Genomic DNA, 22,079 nt, shown 5'->3' on the forward strand with positions numbered 1-22,079 from the left:
CAAAAAAGCATGGTTGTCATGTATAATGGAGATTTAGTACCTTTGTAATAAATCCAGCTCTACTATAAAGTGCCAAAGTGATGTGCAAGGAATTTCCTCAAGGTTCCCAGCCAAGACTTTTCTCAAGCCTTATTCATTTTACCTTGTATATTTGAGCACTAGCAGTTTCAGTCCTGAAAGCACAGATTAAGGTCACCATGCAAATCACCCCCACCTTTTTTTTTCCCTAAAATCCACTGTACCAGATGCATGCTGTGTGGTTAATGCTAACTCTTCACTTCAGGGACAGAAAAGCAAGAAAATAAGTGGAACTGGCCCACACTGAGGTACGCTCAGCTACGTTATTTTTTGGTATCTTTAGAAAGAAAAAAATTTTTAGAAAGAAAAATATTTTTTCCACTGAATGCATCCGATGAAATGAGCTGTAGCTCACGAAAGCTTCTGCTCAAATAAACTGGTTAGTCTCTAAGGTGCCACAAGTCCTCCTTTTCTTTTTGGGGATACAGACTAACACGGCTGCTGCTCTGAAACCATTCAAAATGTAGGTTCTCTGATTACTCAGGCTATGGGCAATAGTAACTCCAAGTTTCTTAGCACAACTTTCTTCAATGTCTAAAACTAATTCCTGGTGACATTTTTTTCTGAGCTTCAGCTGAGGAACAATACACATCCAATTAGTCCGTTATTTGCACTACAAGTGTCAGAATATTAGTCCCTGTATAAAGCGTACTGTGCCTTGCATCAGGCCATGTTTACACCCACAGACCTGCAGCAACACAGATCTGTTGGTACAGCTGAGGCGCTGCAATGCGTGGGGTGGAGATGCTCTATGCTTGCGGTTCTCAAACTGTGGGTTGTGACCCCATTTTAATGGGGGTCACCAGGACTGGCATTAGACTTGCTGGGCCCTGGGACTGAAGGTGAAGCCAGAGCCCCACTGCCCAAGGCCGAAGCCTGAGGGCTTTAGCCCAGGGTGGCGGGCTCGGGTTACAGGCCCCCAACCTGGGGCTGAAGCTCTGGAGCTTCGGCTTTGGCCCCTCCACCCAGGGCATGGGGCTTGAGCTTTGCCACCTCCTCCTCCCCGCCACCTGGGGCAGCGGGGCTCAGGAAAGCTCAGGCTTGGTCCCCCCAATTGGGGACATGTAGCATTTCTTGTTGTCAGAAGAGGGTTGCGGTGCAATGAAGTTTGAGAACCCAATGGGAGAAACCTCTCCTGTCAGCATAAAAACCCCACCCCCAACAGCGGCATAAACTATATTGAGGGGAGAAGCTCTCTCACCAGAATAGTGCTGTGCACATGTGCTCTTATGCGGGTATAATTTATGTCGCTCACATGCCTGCTGACATAAGTTTTTCCAGCATAGGCTGTAGCGTATACATAGTCTTAGGGAGACAAGGTGGGTGAGGTAATATCTTTTACTGGACCAACTTCTGTTGATGAGAGAGACAAGCATTCGAGCTACACAGAGCTCTTCCTCAGGTCTGGGAAAGGCACTGAGTGTCACAGCTAAATACAAGATTGAACAGATAGTTTGGCATAAGAAATTAGCAGATATTCTAAGGGATCATTCTGGGTGAAGTGGCCCATTAGAACCCCCATAGTCTTAAGACAAAAAGGGGGGTTAGTAGTTACAGATTGTTGTAATAAACCATAAATCCAGTGTCTTTATTAAGACCCTGATTTTTAGTGTCTGGCAAAGTTATGCTTTGGCATCAATAGAGCTGTGTCAATTTAAATCAGCAGGCATTGGCCCAATATCTCTTATCAGATCTCTTTGGAAGTTCTGTGGAGGAAAATGATATGAGAGACTTCAGTGTGTTCTTTGATTAAATATGCACATGTACTGCAGCCCACCACAGTAGCCTGTGACATTTGTCTTTTCCAAAAGGTAATCAGGTGGATCTTCGATAGTTCTGGGTTGTGCTCTTTGTTTGGCCTGTAAACGTGTGGTGATTTGCTGTACAATCTTGTGGCTTGCTGTATACAGATTTGGGCTTGGCTTGTATTCACTGTGGTCTAGAGTCATGGAGAAAAGGATTAGAATCAGGGTTTGCTGCTGGAAGATGTTTTGGAACCGGACAGAGGTTTTTCCATGAGAGGAAAACAAAAAAACAAAAATCACCTCATGATCATCTTATCTTTTCTCTTGTAATGCTGAAACAAAGTTCAAGAATTATAGAGGTATATTTGTTGATGTGAAACATAGTAAAAATATAGGGTCAAATTCTGCTCTCAGTTAAGCCAGTGTAAATCTGGAATAACTCTGTTGACTGACTTTCATGGAATTACTCCAGATTTACACTCGACTAACTGACAGCAGAAGCTGGAGTTTCTGGTGCCTGTCAAAAGAATCCAAAGACTTGTATCCAAAGCAGCAATGACTGTCTTGAATTTTCAAGAAAACACGGAGAAAGAAGTGCTTTTAATTCATGAGTCAACTTGAGTGGGGGAGAGAGATTGTTATACGTACACGTCATCATTTTCAGAGGTGTTCAGGTACGATACTGATGGGAGCCATATAAAAACGTACCAGGGCGTGTCTACACGTACGGTGCTGCAGCAGCACCAAGGCCACAGCACTGCTGTAGTGCGTCTAGGGAAGACGCTGTAGGCTGACCGGAGAGAGCTCCCTTGTCAGCATAATAATAGAACCACCTCCATGAGCGCCAGAAGCTATGTCAGCGGGAGAAGCTCTCCTGCCAACATAGCGCTGTCCACACCGGAATTTATGTTTGTGTAACTTATGTCACTTGGGAGAGAGGGGGGAGGGAAGGGGTTATTCACACCCCTGAGCCACATAAGTTCTGCTGACATAAGCTGTAGTATAGACATAGCCTTAGATGGATAGATAAAAGCCTGGATCCTCCGCTGTGCTAATTTATGTGAAGGACCAGCCTCCAGGTCTTAGTTTAGGCCCTGAGTCAGCAAAACTCTTAGGCATGTGCTTAATTTGAACACCTTTTCCATATGCAGCAAAGCAGTTAAACATATGCTTTACTTTCAGCATGTGCGAATGTCCCTGAAGTTCTAGTGGTCACTGTGAAGACTTCAGACAAGATTGTCACAGCACTGCATAGATCCTGTTATATAGATTAGAGGGGGAAAGTGAGGAGGACTTCATTGTGGTCTTTGTTGTTCCTGCAAATGAAACTCATTTAGCATTTCTATTAACCTGTAGTCATAGCCTCATCTTACTGTGACTGCATTAGACTCACTTGATACCACTTACCTCCTAGATATCTCTGTTGTACGGCCATGTATGGGGGTCATATTTGCAGGGCAGAAGTGTCACTGGGATAAGGAGCTGCAAATAGCAACAGCAAAAATGAACTGAGCAAGTTAATATAGGGCATGCCATCCAGTCATGTGAGAACACCTTTGTAGTAACCAGCCGTAAATATAGTGAGAAATGCCCACCGAAGAGAGCCAAAACATATGTGGATGGATCTTCCCAGCCCAGGTGGAAAGGAGAAGTGCTATCTCCGTGCACCCTTCTTCTGCTGCATAACACCATAGATACCCCCTCATTGAGACTCCATGCAGAATGGGTTCTGCAGCATTCTGAGGGCGGGACGAGGAGCAGAGCAGGAACCTGGGAGTTCTACGGTCCCTGCAGAGCTGAAAGGGTAGCAAACCTTGGCCACATAGGCACACAGACATTGGGGTCATCAGCAGGAATCAAACCCGGGGCCTGCAGTGCCTAAACCACAGACTTCTGCAGCTTGAGCTAAAGGTAACATGCTTCAGCTCTAAGGAAGTAGCAGTTGGGGCTTTTGGTCTGGAAAGTCTTGGGCTTGATCCCTGCTGATGCCCCTGACATCTGTCTGCCTGCGCACTAATAGAAGTCAAGTCTCTTTGATGGCTTCCACTGAACAGCTGCATGAGAATGCAGCCCAAAGTAGCACAGCTCCTGGTGCATGCTATCATCCTATGCGGTCAATGGGAACTGAGGAGCAGTAAAGCACCATGGAGGCCAGAGTGGCCCAGGAATCTGGGGAGGCAGCAGATCCTCATTCTACGATAAACCGTGGCGGTGCTAGCCCATTGGGGGCCCGAAGCAGGAATATTTTGCTCCCCCTCCCCTCCCACACAACACATAATACAAAGTGAATAGGGATCCCTAGAGCTGCTCAGGGCCCTAAGCAATTGCTTAATCTGCTTATACCTAGCGCGGGCTCATTGATAAGGATAGCTAAAGGCTCAGTCCTCAGCTGTGTCAAGTTCATGGTTCTCTAAACTCTGCAGGCCTTGAGGGGATAATTTAAAGAAAACTTCCATGAGAAGAACGTGACCTTCCTGCCTCCCTGGCTCCTTCCTGCTGGTCACCTGGTCCTTGGTTAGGTAAGACACAGAGTTTACTTACACATATGGCAAGGTGTACTTGGGACATGTATGCTGCAAGCTTTTACGAGATCTTTGCAGTCTGAGAGGAAGCTCACACACACCACTGTTTGCAAATGGTCTCTGTATGCTTAGAAATTCACTGAAAGAGGCATATTATACCCCACTGAGCTGCAAAGTTTTGCCTCCACTAAGTTATTGCAGCCCAGGGCATCAATAACTTACACTGACCAGTTTGCACTGTTTTTCCCCCCCCAGTGAATATGTGGTAGTTTGGCTTTTCTCTAACTTCTCTGACATTTTCACAGGCCACAATCCAATTTGTTATGTTTGTGGATCTTGTGCATTGGACCATTTTTAGGCTGAAAGTTGGTATGGCATCACACGGACGAGGAGGCTTTGGTTTGTGCTTAGGATTTGGAATCAGCCTTTATCATCTGTTGCTGTGCTTTTCAGTGTGCTGACCATAGTAGCATACGGCTGTACCAACCAGTGCCACTCCACACACATCTACAGAAAATGGCACAATTGTGCCTGAAATATGGTGGTTGTGCTAATGTCCGGGCTGAACTAGCACTGCTCTGCTAGATCATTATGCCAGAACATCACAGGCCTGATCCAAAGCCCACTGACGACCAAGGGAATCTTTTTAGTGACATCAGTGGGCTTTCAATCAGGCCATTAAGAAAGCCACTTGTGAAGTGCATACTTGTAGATTAATGTGCAGTGTGTACCTTTGGAAAAAACTGAGAATCTTCAACAGATCTCCGACATTATCTTACCTAGTGGTAGAGCCAGACAATAAACTGAATTCTAGGGGAACATTGGAATCAGGTTAGAGAATGGCATCTTTTTCTCCTACACTATACAGCTACCATGCAACATTAAAAAACTCTGCTCAGTTAGTGTTTTGATACCAGGCTTAAAATCCCCTTAAAATTCCAGACTTCTACATAACACTTTTTTTAAAGTTCTCTATCAGAAAATAATGCAAAAGACATCCACATAGAACTGCCTGTTTGTTCAAGAAGATTTCCTTCTTGACCTCAAGTACATTTCCACACAATCACAGTTTCAAGCCTGTAAATGAATTTTACAAAACAGAACTTAATGAAGTGAAATGTTGTTTCAGGAACTGAAAGACGGGTTCATTGAAACCTCTCAGCAGAGATTTATTTAATTACAGACCTACCCTGAAGACCATGGAGCAGGTAATTTTTTGGTTTCTGTCCTATTTTTCCTGGCTGGCTTCCGGATCTAACCTCAAAGCTTCAGAGTGTGTGAGCGAACAGATGCTTTCTGGTGCTGCTTTTGCATTCAGTGATATCATGGAAGAACTGAGTGCAAAGCTTGTGAGTCAAAGAGATGTTTTCCACAAAAATCTCCCCCTCATGCTTTAGTGAACCTGTTTGGTTTGAATGTGCATTTTCTGATTGAGAATTGAAAAAAAACAGTGATACGACTATAGGGAGCTGGCCTGAATGCAGCAGAAGTGGAACCTATACAGTAATTCAGAATGATGAGGGAAAGCAGCATATGTGAATGAAAAGGGCAAGGATGGAGCTACTCTGAAACATCATCAATTAGAATAATGTGATAATACATATACACACCCACACATACAAGGAAACCTGTTAACGAACCAAATTGTTGTTGGAAAAAAATGTGCATTTTTAGAGTTGCAGGAGGTAGGTTTTAGAGGCCGTTACTACAAAATAACAATAGTATTTATTATTTATTATTATTACTACTAATAATAATGAATAATGTGGAGATTTTGTGCAAGACCAAACCGTGCGCTCCTGCCCTGCAATGCAGGGAAACAAGGACAGCATTGGATTTCACAGATAGCACCACAGACTGCTATTAAAGCTTAATCCCATGTCACATTTCTGCCTAGTGGTGACTAACTACCAGCCCAATTTGCAGGGCTTCTCTCTCACTGTGTTTCTTCATTGTTTCAAGCCATACAGAGACTTATCTTAAAAATGGGTCAAGCCTCAGCCAAATGTGTTCAATTGAAGGCCACCATGGGAGAATGGCAGGATATTGTCTTTCCAACAGCAAGTGAATTTCAGGCAGCTTAAGGTGGTATCCATTTCACTATAATGCCGGTTTATGTTACAGCCCTTTTCAAACTTCTAATTGCCCTATATTGCTGACATTTATAGACATACCCTATTTTAAATGAAAACACAACACTGAGGTCAGGAGGAGGTTCTGGGACAGCAGAGATCCCAGGTGAGGCCAAAGGAGGAAATTACTTTAAAACTTCTAAATGCCAAACATGTTTTAAGGGGTGGGGGGAAGAGAAGAAAAACATAATCTAGAGGTGAAGGAGGCATTATCATGGCCCCAAAGGCATCAATGAATAATAATGATTTTTAATTTTCTTATCCAAACATTCTATACCTATAACGTAGATTTAAATAAAAAAAAAACAAGCATAGATATTTTACATATATTTATTCATCTGGTACTGTGTGAGTCTGGTTAGTCTTTAAGGGCAGATCTTCATCTGGTGTAAATTGGCATTGTCCATTGAAGTCAATGGAACTATGTCAATTAATACCAGCTGAGCATCTGGCCCACAACCAGTATGTGAAGGTGCTTTGACTATTATAAAAATAAATCTCCTAGCTTTTCTTTCATATATCATGCTTCATCCTACAGTGGAGCTTTATTTGACAGCTGCTGGTGGTAGGGATACTGTTTCATAGACTGGCACTCACTGTCAGACGTATCACACAACCTGTCAAGGCCTGTAAGATGAAGATCCAAAATGAGGGACCCAAAAAATGTATTCATGCAGGAATCTATAAATGCTGTGGGATTCATTCCTTTAGTGTAAATAGTTTCCTATAGCCCCTGTTTCATGATTCTTTACTTTGGATGTAAACAACAAAAGTGAAGGGACTCCAAATGTATGTGGAATGTCGGTAACTTTGGGCAAGTCTACACTATAGCGCTACATCGGCATAATTACTCCACTCTGGGAGAGGCAGAAGCTATGTCGACATAGCGGTGTGGACAGCACTTAGGTCACTGTAACTTGCATCACTCAGGGCGTGTCTTCTTCACACCTCTGAGTGACGTAAGTGACATCGACTTGAGTGGTAGTGTAGACCAGCCCTTTGAGACTGAAATGAGGGACATTTTAGAGGTATATTCCTTGATGAAGAAGCTTACGTTGGCCTTTTTTGGTACACTGATGTCAAGTGAAAATATACCAGCTGTATTTTTGTACGAGTCCCTACACCTATCAGTTTCTAACAAATGTCTTCTAGATAATTCCTTCAGGTACAAATCCAGCCCCACGCCCTTTGACTGTGGAGTGCCCCTTTGCAGCAGAATTGGTGTAGCTGAGCTGTGCTTGGGATGGGCATGGAAGTGGGAGGTCCACAGAGGGGTTTATACTCCTTGTGCAGCATCATGATAGGGTCAGACCTGGAAAGGGAATTTGCTTCTTCATGGCTTCTCCTTCCCCCTCCCTGTAGATGGGGCATGTAAACCCCTATGTAACTTACTGCACTCAGCTATGTCTCCCTAGCCTGGCTACTGGGGCTCATTGTCTGAGCTATTGATTATACCAATTTCTTAGAATTCCAAATTAACTCTCTGAAATTTGATAAGTTCTTGTCCCAAGATTAAGCCCAGTGTTTTTAGAATTACTGTTCAGCTGGGAGCCCTGATGTGCCTGGCAACAACTCTCATTCTCAGGAAAGGTCTTCTGAATTTGTAAAAGTTTTATTAGTACAATGATTAGTCCTATGAGTAAAACAATTCAAACAAGTATGGTGAAATAATACAGGAATATACTTATGCCCAGCACCATTACATATGTATACTCACCCTATGCTTGGGGAGGACTCGGAAGATTGAGACAGATCCTACTCTCACTCCAGCATGCCAAAGGAGAACTCCAGTGGCCTAACCCAGGGATCAGCAACCTTTGGCACGCGGCCCATCAGGGAAATCCACTGGCGGGCTAGGATGGTTTGTTTACCTGCAGTGTCCACAGGTTCGGCTGATCGCAGCTCCCACTGGCTGCAGTCCAAGGGATATGCTGGCTGCCGCTTCCCGTAGCCCCCATTGGCCTGGAACAGCGAACCATGGCCAATGGGAGCTGCGATCGGCCAAACCTGCAGATGCTGCAGGTAAACAAACCATCCCGGCCCGTCAGCCAATTTCCCTGGTGGGCTGCGTGCCAAAGGTTGCCGATCCCTGGCCTAACCCATGACTAGACATTTTATAGGTCTTGATGCTCATTATGCAAATGTATGAGAGACTTCTCCCTCCTTATAATATCTTAACCTCCTCACTCTCATAATATTGGGGTATTCTTATCCTTTAGCTTAGTGTATTGATTACTTTAGGCCCATTAGCATATGACTATCTGTAGTTAGCTATCTGCTGATGTTTTCCCTCGACAATACCCTAAACTGGTACCAACTGACTCATTGCCGTTACCTGGCAACAATTTTATGCTTAGTTTCAGCCAGGGGCACTGGAACGGAGGGTGGGGGGAAGCTATTGCCCTATCACTTTTTACTAGGGTTGACAGATGTCCATTTTTTCATTGGAACGCCCTGTCGAAAAGGGACCCTGGTGGCTCAGGACAGCACCACTGACTGGGCCGTTAAAAGTCCAGTCAGCAGCGCAGCAGGGCTAAGGCAGGCTCCCTGCCTGCCGCGGCTCTGCGCGGCTCCCAGAAGCAGCAGCATGTCTCCCCTCCAGCTCCAATACATAGGGGCAGCCAGAGGGCTCTGCATGCTGCCCCCAGCCCAAGTGCCAGTTCCGCAGCTCCACTGGCTGAGAACCGTGGTAAATAGGAGCTGCAGGAGTGGTTCCTGCGGACGGGGCAGCTTGCAGAGCCACCTGGCCGTGCCTCCGCATAGGAGCTGGAGCGGGGACATGCTGCTGATTCTGGGAGCTGCTTGAGGTAAGTGCCACCTGGAGCCTGCGCGCCTCACTGCTTCCCATACCCCAATGCCCTGCCCCAGCCCTGGTCCCCCTCCCAACCTCTAAACCCTTCGATCCCAGCCCAGAGCAGCCTCCTGCACCCCAAACCCCGCATCTCCAGCCCACCCCAGAGCCCTCACCCCCAGCTGGAGCCCTCACCCCAACCACATCCCAACCCCCTGCCTCAGCCTGGAGTCCCCTCCCACCCTCAGAACCCTTCAGTTCCAGAGCCTGCATCCCCAGCCAGAGCCCTCACCACCTCCCACCACACCCCAACCCCCTGCCCCAGCCTTTATCCCCCTCCCACCCTCCAAACCCCTCAGTCCCAGCCCTGATCCCCCTCACACCCTCTGAACCCCTCATCCCCAACCCCACCCCACAGTCTGCACCCCCAGCCAGAGCCCTCACATGTAACAAGTTGGGAGGTGGGACTGTGAACGGTCCAAAACTGCAATAAAGGAGAAATTATATTGGACTAGAAACCTGGACTAGTAAACCAGAATAGCATTACAGAATGCTGGACAAGATTTAAATGATAGAATCAATTTGGAATTGTGACAAATTTCCTCCTCTGCCTTGGTGGATCCTGCACTTATTGGCAGATTTTCTCACCTGAGAGGTTCACGGCAGCCCTCAGTTTGGCCACTTTTGCTAGTGGATCAAACCTGCCATTCACTCATCTAACCTCATCAATGGCCAGCATGGGGAAAAGGAAGGAGAACAATCCCCAGAGTCTCTGCTGATCCACCTAGTGGGACGGTGGACAGGCCAGGGACCTTCCCCTCTGGTGGGCTCCACAGTCCAGGTCAACTCATCTTATATCCATTAGGGTGGAGAGGGATGGGCCCACCTCCTACTCTAGGTTACAGCCCAGGGCCCTGTGGTTCACAGCTGTCTACTGTGTTTCTTGTAACAGCTGTGTGACAGCTACAACTCCCTGGGCTACTTCCTCATGGCCTCCTCCCAACACCTTATCCTCACCACAGGACCTTTCTCCTGATGCCAGATAGCGTTTGTACTCCTCAGACCTCCAGCAGCACATCCTCTCACTCTCAGCTCCTTGCACACCCCTCACTGACTGAAGTGAGGTCTTTTTTAAACCAGGTGCCCTGATTAGCTTGCCTGCCTTAACTGGTTCCAACAAGTTCCTGATTGTTCTGGAACCACCCCTGTTACCTTACCCAGGGAATGGGGACCTGCTTAATCTGGGGCTAATGTATCTGCCTTCTGTCAACCTCCTGTAGCCATCTGGCCTGACCCTGTTACAGGAACATAAGAATGGCCATACTAAGTCAGACCAATGGTCCATCTAGCCCAGCATCCTGTCTTCCAACAGTGGCTAATGCCAGGAGCTTCAGAGGGAATGAATAGATCAGGCAATCTTCAAGTGATCCATCTCTTGTCATCCACTCCCAGCTTCTGGCAAACAGAGTCTAGGGACTCTCAGAGCATTGTGGTGCATCCTGACGCATCCAGGCTAATAGCCATTAATGGACCTACCCTCCAGGAACTTATCCAGTTCTTTTTTGAACCCTGTTATAGTTTTAGTCTTCACAACATTCCCTGGGAAAGAGTTCCACAGGTTGACTATGGAAATAAATTGCACACCAGTTTAATAAAAAATATGATAAATTCCAAGATATATGGGTCTGCCTTCTAGAAATATAATTAAGAGTAGAGAAAAAGGAAGGACAGACAGATAAAATATATTACTGCAAGTATGTTTAAAATATTTTGTACATAGCACACTTTTAATAAAAAGCATGTGAACATACTTCTATATACATATATATTTCAGAGATTATGAAATGGATTTAACTGATGAACATTTGTTATATTTTTATGTATAAAGCAACAAAGGAAAACCCTCTAGACTTTAGTAAACTGTGCACTATTTTTTCTAATGTAGGCTTTGATTTTGCCCACAGCCCACATCTCAGAATATCTTATAAAATCAGCTACAGGATTTGCAATAGCTAATTTGCAAGATACGGAACAGTACAGAGATGACAAGACTGAGCACCAAAGGTCAGATTTTTAAAGGTAATTAGGTGTGTAAAAATGCAGATTGGTGCCCAAGTTCAGATTTTGTAAAAGTACCTAGGAGAGTTAGGTGCCTAATTTATATACATGCTTTTGAATATCCAATCCTAGTGGCATCAATGGTGTGTTTAGGCACTTTTGAAAATGCCACGGGATACATATCTGCAGCCTAAATACCTTTGAAAATCTGGCCCTGAGTCTATAAAAAGTTTGCAGTTTAAAACTCACCTCTTTTTGAGTTATCTGAATAAATGTAAAAGCACATCTTCAGTTGTTAGACAGCCATATTTTTTATGCTCTGTTCACTCAAAAACAGATAAATGAATGTTGTTAAAACTTGGCTAAAACTAAGCAGGAGAAAATAAAGACCAAAAGGAAAATTTTTGAGCGTGCTACGAGGGAGTAAAAATAGTTTGATGGCCAGCTCCAGCTGGTGTAAAAGAACTGAGAGCCATTGACTTCAGTGGAGGTATGCCCATTTATACCAGATAAGGATCTTAGCTGGTACAAGCATAGGCACCAACTTCCCCAGGCGCCGGTGGGAGCTCACGCCCCCGCTACCCCAGCCCCTTCCTAATTCCACCCTTGCCCCACTCTTGCCCTGCCCTCATTCCAACCCCTTCCCCAAAGTCCCCACCCCAACTCCGCCCCCTCTATGTTCCTATTGGACCCCTTCCCCAAATCCCTGCTCCGGCCCCACCTCTTCCCCGAGCATGCTGCATTCCCCCTCCCTCCCAGCACTTGTGCTGTGAAACAGCTGTTTATCGGCGCAAGCGCTGGGAGCCAGGGGGAGAAGCAGGATGTGGCAGTGCGCTCAGGGGAGGAGGTGGGGAGGCGGGGCGAGGAGCACCCACCAATTTTTCCCCATGGGTGCTCCAGGGCTGGAGCACCCACGGAGTCGGCACCTATGGTTACAAGGATTTTATGCCTATGTTTATGGCATCTATGTCAGTTGCTCCGTCCAGAGGAACCAAGAAATTCACAGCAGCCCAGATTCCTTTGATCCAGTTGTTGTCTCAACTTTTAAAGTGCAATTCTAGTTATAGATTCAAACAGCTATATACTGGCATATGCTTTCCTCTCTGTGGATCTTACACACAAATTATAGAACTCAATCCAGCTTCCAGTGAAGGCCAGTTCAGAAGTTTCTGCTAATATATTTACACGGTTATTTTTAATTGGCATTTTATCACAAATTCCCATGCTCTACTTTTCCTTTTCTGGCACCTCCTCTACAAGACACAGACTGTACTAATATTTGTCTTTTAATCTAGAAAACCCAAACCCCAAACAACTGATTCTGTGAATTCTTTTGTTGGGGAGTGGAGGGACTAGAGGGACTGTTTGGTAGTGGTGCACACATGAGTATCCTCCTCCTCCTTCTCCCACTCACTTTTGGAACTACGTGCAGGTGTTTTAGCAGAGTCTTTTTTCCATAGTCCACTTTTTCTTGCCAAGTGAAGGATTAGAGGCATGTTCCTCTATTCTATCTTGTACTTGTTAAAGTCATGGAGTCTAAGGCCAAAAGGGACCACTAGATCATGTAGTCTGACCTCCTGTTTATCACAGGCCACCAGCCAGCCTCTGAACACCACGCCCAACAACTGAAATGAGATCAAAGTGTTACAACAACCAACATGAGACAAGACTGTTATGTGCCACAGGCAGGGAATGAGAGGGATGGGAGTGCACCAGAGTAAGGTGAACAGCAATGGTTAAACTAGATGAATCTTTCAGCAGACTTTCAGCTTGTTTCTAGGAGGGATGATGTTATCGTAAACCCATCCACATCTTTTCCCCTCCAATGTGAGATCCACTCTATCCCCGTTCCTGGAGAAGGATCTTCACAGAGCAGGAAATAAGGGGCTGAGGGGGGGAAGACAGGGTGCTGCAGATGCAGCTGGGAATACACTGGATTTTCATTTTTGGAGATTATTCCATGGGGCAGAGTGCAAACCCTTCTTTCCCCTGCTTAGCAAATGAAACCTCACAGAATATCCTGTCCTCTGTGTAGGTTTTTGTATGTTGGGGTGACAAATACACATAATTTGAGTCTTGTTGTCAACAACAAGAGCAACAGAATACAGGTGTTTCCACAGGTTTTTTTTCCTGCTACAGCTTTACGTTTTTTCCAATTTAGATTTACTTCTGTCTTATAAATTAAATATCCTATTCCCTATCTGTACCCCTGATTTCCACCAAGTGACAATGCTGTATCAGAGAAAATAAATGTGATCCACCTAATGAGATTTGTCAGTTCCCCTAAGACACTGTTGGCTTTTATTTGATGCTTTTATTCCGGTGTGTCTTTAAAAGTTCGTGACAAAAATATGTCCTTTCCAAAAAAATGTTTAACATAAAGATACTTATGAATGGGAAACTCATATTTCTAATCCAGTACTTTGTTCTTCCACTGTCATTTCTGAGAAAAAACTCTGACCTATGTTTCCACTTTTTGCAGAATTCAGCTTGTTAAAGGGAGTACTTGGTATGCAGTGCAGTTTCTGCCAACATTTCATTACTTTTTAGGATCCAATTACTCATGAAGGTTTTTTTTTTTCAATTTGGTGTAAGTTTTCCTTTTCTGAGGATGTTATATTTTAATTCCCTCCAGTCTGAAATGCCCTACAATTATTTAGTGTTACATTAAGAAAAATTATGGCAAAGTTACAAAATAAATAAATACAACTTTTTAAAACAAAACTGGAAAGCAACCAAATTCAGGTGAAATGCAGCTCTTGGGCTTTCTAGTGAAGGCAACATTAGAGGAGATTTAATTAGACCTTTGGTAACACCACCACCATCCTTTTTAATGGGACCTGGATGTATCTAAAGGCTTGTGATCTGCTGAGTTAGGAAGTTAATAAGATGGAGGGTTTACCACAAATTCTGAGACCCAATCAACTATACCACATATTACACACACCATGGAAATTGCAACCTACCATATAGCTTTTGTGTAATTAATTTGGAATGACTAGATTTGCTCTCAAAACAAGACTTCCAGGATGCAAGAACCACACATCTGAATGAAACCACAATTCCCTGTATGCAAACTATCACATTTTATACAGTACCGTCAATTTAAAGAATAATAGGCAAGAGACAGAAATTCTGAAATGCCAGCAGTCCAGTTGTGTTTGTTGCCCACAACTACAGGAGTGATTCCAGAAAATATAATACTAGATGGCCTATACCCCCTGTGACTTTTTAAAGAACATTTAATGGCTAGGATTGGGATCACCAGCTGTATTCCTTTGTGTTCTATGAACCCGGACGCACAGCCTCTCCAAACTCTAATATGGCATCCTTTGTGCCTGGTATTGCTTAGCTCTCAAATTCCAGCAAGATGTTTAAATGATAGACTTCCTTACTTTATGAAAAGCTGATATGTGCTCATGAATTTCAAGTAACATCTGCTCTTAAGAGGTAGTAATTATTTTGCTGTGCACTGATGTAATTTTTTGCTTGTACTATGGATTGGTATTCCTTTTCTACTGCAGCTATTTGCCTTTTATGAGGCACTGACTGTGTGTGCATTTGTTAGCCATGGCAAAAGCCAGATAAATGAATGTAATAAACAAGTAAGCATGGCTAATTTTTGGCAGCTAGTTAAAGTCAGATGCTGGAGACGTTCTGGAACAGTGCTTCCCCAATGGGCGTGCCAGGAGGCATCACACTGTGTAAAGTCCCTCTATACTTTGCCACATTTAAGTAATCTCTCACCATATGTTGTGAACTTAATGAAGCACAGTGGAGAAACTATGGGGAAAGTTCAGCTCAGGTGCTATTCTGATTACTTCAATGCAGCTACACAAATTTACACCCAGGCTGAGTTTGGGCCAATATAGTTTTCCAGATGACCTGTTTAATATCCTGAACTAAGTAATCCTCACCTTGCTGAGGTGTTTTGTTTTTAAAGTTGAACCCAGTTGTTTTTATGAAAAAGTTGTTTTCAGGTCTAACTTAGGCACAATATTTTATGATTAGTTCTCTAGTTGGAGCTTCCACTGGAGCCAAGGTTCAAATCCTCAGCCGGTGTAAATTGTCAAAAGTCTCTTGACAAGGGGAAGGATGGGAGGCCAGAAGGATGGGGAACAGCTCTGGGCCAAGCCCTATTCCAAATAAAGGGCCTCACCTTTAATTTGTTTGTCTTTTTCACCCCCCTCTGACAGGAACGATGGTCCAGAGGTCAGCACGCTAAGCTGGGTTTAGGAGCCCTGGGTTCAAGTCTGCCACAGACCTCCCAGGTGATTTGGGGCAAATCCCTTAGTTTCCCTGTGTCTCAGTTTCCTATTTGTAAAATGGGGCTAATAGCACTTCCCTACCTCTCAAAGGTCACATTAAAGATTGTGAGGTGCTCAGATATTATGGTAATAGGGACCACCATAGATTGACTTCAACAGAGTTGCACTTATTTACACCAGCTGAGGATGTGTGACCTATAACGCTTTAGGGCCTGATTCTCAAATATACTCATTCATGCCATTTGACACAACTCTTGTCGTATTTACACCCACTTTTCTTCACTGCCAGATCAGTGTAAAGTGGCTTAGAGAAAATGAGACTCAGGCCCTTGTTACAATGCTTATAACAGGAGTTTAATGTACTTCAGATCCAAGCTACAGTTTAATTGGCTCAGAGAGACAGAAAGTGGGTAACACTGGAGCCTGCGCAAGAGGATTATGTGTATTTGAGTAACTCAAGTCTTTTGGGATAATAGCAAGAACCTGTTCTGGTAAATATCAGCACAATATAAATGATCTGTTTTGGGTAACAGACAAAGTTACAGGTTCTGTTTGTGCTCACCACACGGAAGCTATCTATCAGGCACCTTTCCCCGCAGCGTACAAGGTCCAGATTCGCAAAGGTATTAAACATCCAGCTGTCATTGAAATCATACCTCTGAGGCCTCTCCCTCGTACCTATTACATTTGACATCGTGGATCAGGATGACTGAAAAATCCTTTTGAGGTTTTAAATTGGTCACCCTAAAGTTGTTCAAAAAAGATCTGCAGTGGGGAATGAGGCACAAAGATACAAGAGACAGAGTAACAATCTCCAGTGAGCAAAGTACTTAAGTATATGCTTAATGTTAAGCACATTCTTTATTGGTTTGCTGAACTGAGGTCTTAAATCTTAACAAATTGACGTGTAAGTTACTATAAGTTAAGTTAGACAATGTGGTCCTTTTGATTCTCTAGGTGTCTTACACTTTGACTAGTCTTTTACACCTGTGCAAAGCGAGTGTAAAACTCTATCAGAGAAGAATGGGAACATTTTACAATCAGCTTCCACAGTGAAAATGATAAGGTGCAAGGCAGTGAAGAATCAAGCCCAATAAATGGTCATTATATAACTACTCTCAATGTTTTTACTTTAGTGTCTACCTTATTGCGTCACAGTAGACTATCACTGTAACACTCTTCGCAATAAAAATCCTAGGGCTATAGTGAACATGGTCCATGGATCCCACCTTCAACCTTGGGGCCAATGGCGGGGAGATGAGAGCTCCTCTGCCCCTGGGGCCACCACCGGCGCAGAGCAGTGAACCCCTGACAACATGGACTTCAGCATGGGCTAGCCACCCAATAAATACCCAGGGTTTCGGGGAGTTAGGGAGGGGCCTTGTACAGCCCATGTTCAAGTCCATGCTGCTGTGGCTTCACTGCTCTGGGATCCAAGCTAGCTAGATTAAAGCTAGTTTGGGTATGTCTACAAAACATGCAGTTACACCCTCTGATAGAATGTGATACTTTGCAAAGAATGGGTAGCAGCAGAGTGTTTCCATGTGGTTTTATCAAATTACTTTAAGGTAGCGTAACCCATATGACTTACTCTTAGGGGTTTGTTCAGACACTTTGTTATTCTTTGTAGGATTTTTGTACTGTTATATGGTATTAATAAAATTGTAATATAATTTAATTACAAAAAATTCCCAGCAACCACTTTTGGGGAGTGAGCCAAGCTGAACCACCCTTTTAAGGTTCACCCATCACTGTTCACTTTTCTTTTTTTATACCCTGTCTTTTAACAGCAACTAGTACAACACTTTACTATTGATTAAAACCTCATGTGAGTCAACCTTTGGCCGTCACATATGTGGGAAGATGTGGAGGCAACATGTGCGAGCCACCAGCCTCCGCCTGCCTTGGGACAATGCTTCACTTTCGCAGTGCATCTGCACTTCTAGCTACCACCTCATCTAGGAGCCATTTCCAAACATTTAAATTGTTATGGCCCTTCCTGGGCCCATGGATCACAACGTGCTTAGTTGTTAATGATACCCAACGTTGCGAGTGAGCCCAACAGGTGCTACTGTTGGGCACTTAGCTGGTGTGCACCTCATCTGTGAATTCTAATCCCTTCTGTTTGCTTACATACCAACACAGTGGCTAATTATAAGAGCAAACTGAAAGCTTATCTGTTTGCCCTTGCACGTTGTCAGACAGAATTTGATTTGACATGTTGCAATAATGTCAAGATGCTTGCACAAAGGGTACTATATAAATCAGATGATAAAGGTTTTTAAAAAGTTATAAATAATTTTTCACTGTGCTTATCAGTAAAAGAGAATGGCAAAATAGCATTAGCTATTACATTTTAAGTTATTTTAATGCTAGTGTGTAATATTAGAGCTCTGGCTGAGGTTTATTTTCAGATTAATAAACGAAACAAAACTTTTGTCCACTTTTTAGGGTATAGAAAAAAGAATTATATTCAAGAGTAGGTCTCTGGTCCCAAAAGTTCTAGTTAAGTGGTTATTGTAAAAGGTAGGGTTTGAAGAAGAGAAAAAAGAAATACATTTAAATATATACATGAAAGTTGTCAAGTAAAGCTTTGGCTCTGAGATCTCAAAATTGCTTAGGTTCTTTCTCTCTGGCTCTGACTCTGGCTCTGCCAACACTTTTGGACATACTTAACTTTCCATACTTAACTTTTTCATTTGACTTGAGTGGGCCTACAATGTGTAAAATTAAGCATGTGTATTCATGTTTGCAGATCAGGCCTATACTTGTCAGTCAGAACTGTGTGTCTGGAACATACAACCACTACCGCGAACACGCAAGATCATCCATGTCGTTGCCTTACAGCTGTTAACTCTTGCTGCCCTGATTTGACTAAAATCAGCAGGTATCTTAAGTGAACAGAGAGTGAGCAAAAATTAAGTATGATATATATATGTGTACATACACATACACACACGTACATATATAAACATAATGTTTTAAGCATTCTGAAGCGTAGCTGAATCTGCTGGGATGCTGCTCTAGTCAATCTGTAGATTTTTAGATATATTTTTGAGCTGGTTTGATAGCCCAAGCTCACAAATTTTGAAATGTAGCAAATTAGAAGCATTGGGGAGGCATAAAGGTTGAGATGGGGTTCAGGTGAACCCTCCAGCGGCCAATAGGAACACTCATTTTCTCCTTACATTCTTATTGACTGAAAAATCTAGGAAGAGGTGGGAGCATCCAATCAATAACAAGTTTTTAATTCATGTTGGTTTGATATCCTCAAGTTCTCTGAGCACAAATATAGCTTTCATTACTCAAGAATGAAAGTAAATGCCTCCATCATCTAGTCAAGTGAGCAAAGCATAGAAAACCATGTCTGTTTAAAGATTGTGCAGTGTCTAGGTTTATTTGTCTTTCACCGCAGCTTCCAATATCAAGTGGCACATGTCCTCAGGTCTTGTGTAGCGTTAACATCTCCTGCAAGCTGCTGAGTGCCCTCAACTTCCACTGACTTCTAACAGAAGTGCCTCCTGGTTTGTTTGTTTTTTTTCCAAATAAAGAGAAGAAGGGATCTTTAAAAATACCTTTACTTTCTCCAGCATCCATCCTCTCCTCCATTATAATAAATCGCACAATCTGTTTCCCTTTCTTTCTCTCTCCATCTCTCTCTCTTTCTCTTTCCTTCATTGCCTCTCAGACCACAAATGAAGTCATGACCACGAAATCTGGATTCTACTGTCTGTGAACAAAGAAGTGAAATTGACTATGGTCTTGATTCTTCTTCCACTGAAGGCAATGACAAAACTCTCAGGATCAGGCCCAATGAGTTTATTTCCACAATGATCTAGGTTATAATATTTTGGCTAAACCATTGCACTAACTTCACCTGACCAGTGCTGAAATCTTTGAAAGGGGATTGCAGAAAACCAACTCTTCTGCCTGAACTGCACTGCCTCATAACAGTGGATAAGTTTGTCAAAGTGCTGAGCTTCACAGATTCCTAGCCACCAAGAGTAAGTGGGGTGGGTCATTTGTTTCAGTTTTTTCATCTTTTATAAACACACGCTACTTATTATTGTACCCTGCTTGATTAGATTTATAGTTTATCTGAAAGCTCAATCCTTTATTGCATCCAGAAACAAAATATGTTCACCTCCAGCATGGTGCTGAATAATACAAACTGATTTTGAACTTTGTGTACAAAGGCATCAGCGCTGGTTCAAAGGACAGTGCAGCCTAGTTCTGGATGGCAGATGCATTATAGTTCAACCATTATTCTTTGGGCACTGGTTGTATTCCGACAGCCTGCCAAATGGTCCATGTGCCTCTGTTTATTGCAACATTTCTTAAAGTCAGTCTTTTTAATTGGCAAAGAGAGCGTTCATGTATGATTTGCAATATGGTTTAGGACAACTGATTTTAAAAATGTAAAATGTTTTGGCTATTTCTCTTCTACAAAATAACTCTTTGAGATTTTAAGAGGAAGGGGAGAAAAGCCAAATTATGGTATTCTATTTAATCCCACATTAAAATATTTTGCAGAATACATAAAGACATTGGATCAGGTCTCAGGAGAACTGTTCGGAGAATACAAAACTACTAAACAGTATTTAATCATTACAGAGACAAAAGGCAAGCTCAACAATCAAGGAACTTGTTCCTTCCCCATGTACAAATCACCTTAGCATGCATTTTCCACCTCCAGATCTGCTACATACTGCATCTCCTTGCTGCATGGCACCGAATAAAACAAATGTCTAAGAATGAGCTTCTGCAAGGTGGCTGAATTCTGAGCACAGTAACTCAAATAGGGCACGGAAAATTTCTAGTTTACATATCCCAGAACTTACTCCCCAGCTCCTCCTGAAGATTATATGATGGCTCAGATCCCAAAGTCCTTTGGACTTACATCTTGAGCATTGGGCCTTAGCTCTGTAGAAATAAAGCAGCAGAACTTTCCTTTGGCAGAACTAAAATATGTCCTGTTGAGTATGTCAATATGACACGTGTTTTTCTTCATTTCTTCCCATTTTTAATTATCAAAGAAATATGCTACTTTTTAAACAAAGGTGCTATCCCAGCTCACAACCTTCCTTTCAATATGCTTGATTCTTCAATGAAGTCATATGGCTTTATTTAACTATACTTTGCACTTACAGCACATGCGATGAATGAGGAGCTGTTATGTAATATGAATGTAATAATTTTGTGAACACTGTATGCAACCTGGTTAGTGAGGTGAAGTGGTTGTATACTGGAATATAAGACTTTCCTGTATGAATGCATTGATCTAGCTTAATTTTGGGCTGTAGAACGAACAAACAGGAAAGCAAAACACTAGCTCCTCAAATAAGCACCCTGTGGCCAAACACTTGTGCGGGCAATTACAGGACAATGGCACACTTCCAGGCTCTGAAGAGACACAGCTGTTTTGCCAGGTTAGGAACTAGAGCTAAAAAGGGCAGCAAACAGTTAAAAAGCCTTTCGCAGAAGAAGAAGCAGGGGTCAATTGACCGAAGTTATGGAGGGAGACAAGCTAATGCAGGAAAGACTCTGCAAAGGGAGTCTGAAGGAATTGGGCTTCCCCAGATTCAGGGAATGGTAAGCCTTAGGGAAAAGCAGGCATGCATACAGACCTGTTTATTGTTTTAAGATATGTTTTCTCTAAAATGCTTTTGTTCCAATAAATAATATTCTTTAAAAGGCTGTCTGGCCACTGACTAACACTGCTATTGCACCTGGAGGGAAGAGAATTGCAGGGTCTTGACATAATCTCCTGAGGTAATTGTGGTTGATACACAGGGGGCTGCTGCCAGGGCCCAGTAGGAGAGTGGGAGAACCCCGTGATTCCACCCCGAGCCAGTGACAACTAGATGCTTAAGATCTGAGAGGGGGGTTATTTGAGGAGACCAGAAGGGGTCTGAGGTGCCAGGAAACCATGACAGCACCTTCCATCTGAGCTTCAGTGTGCCTTACAAATATTAAAGACCTAATTCTCAAACTTGAGGACCTAATGTCAGGCACTTAAATGCATATTTAGGAACCTAAATACCAGTTTTTAGGCACTACAGTTCTGACTTCTACATCTACAAAAGTATATATATGAACCAGACATTTAGGTTTAATTATATACACCCAAATTGGAAAATTTTACTGTAATTAAGTCTTACAGCTACTCCATAAAACAGAATTTAAAAAAAGATAACGGATATAAATTGTCATGCTCAGAACATGAACCAGCCACTAACTTTCTGAGGTGAAGAAGAAACTTCCATTAGGGGCACTTCATTCCACAATTTTTTAAGAGAGTTTCTTGAACCCTTTTTTGAACTGACCTTTTTTGGTCAGCATCGGAGGTAGGATACTGAATTTAGTGGACCAGTGGTCTGAGCTAATATGGCAATTACTATTTTTATTCCCCTTATACTGATGGAGAACAAGAGGCTCAATGACTTGCCATGGCAGAGCAGAGAATAGAAATCTAGATCTCCTGA

Source organism: Lepidochelys kempii, chromosome 3 (assembly GCF_965140265.1).
Source record: "Lepidochelys kempii isolate rLepKem1 chromosome 3, rLepKem1.hap2, whole genome shotgun sequence".
Lineage (NCBI taxonomy): Eukaryota > Metazoa > Chordata > Testudines > Cheloniidae > Lepidochelys > Lepidochelys kempii.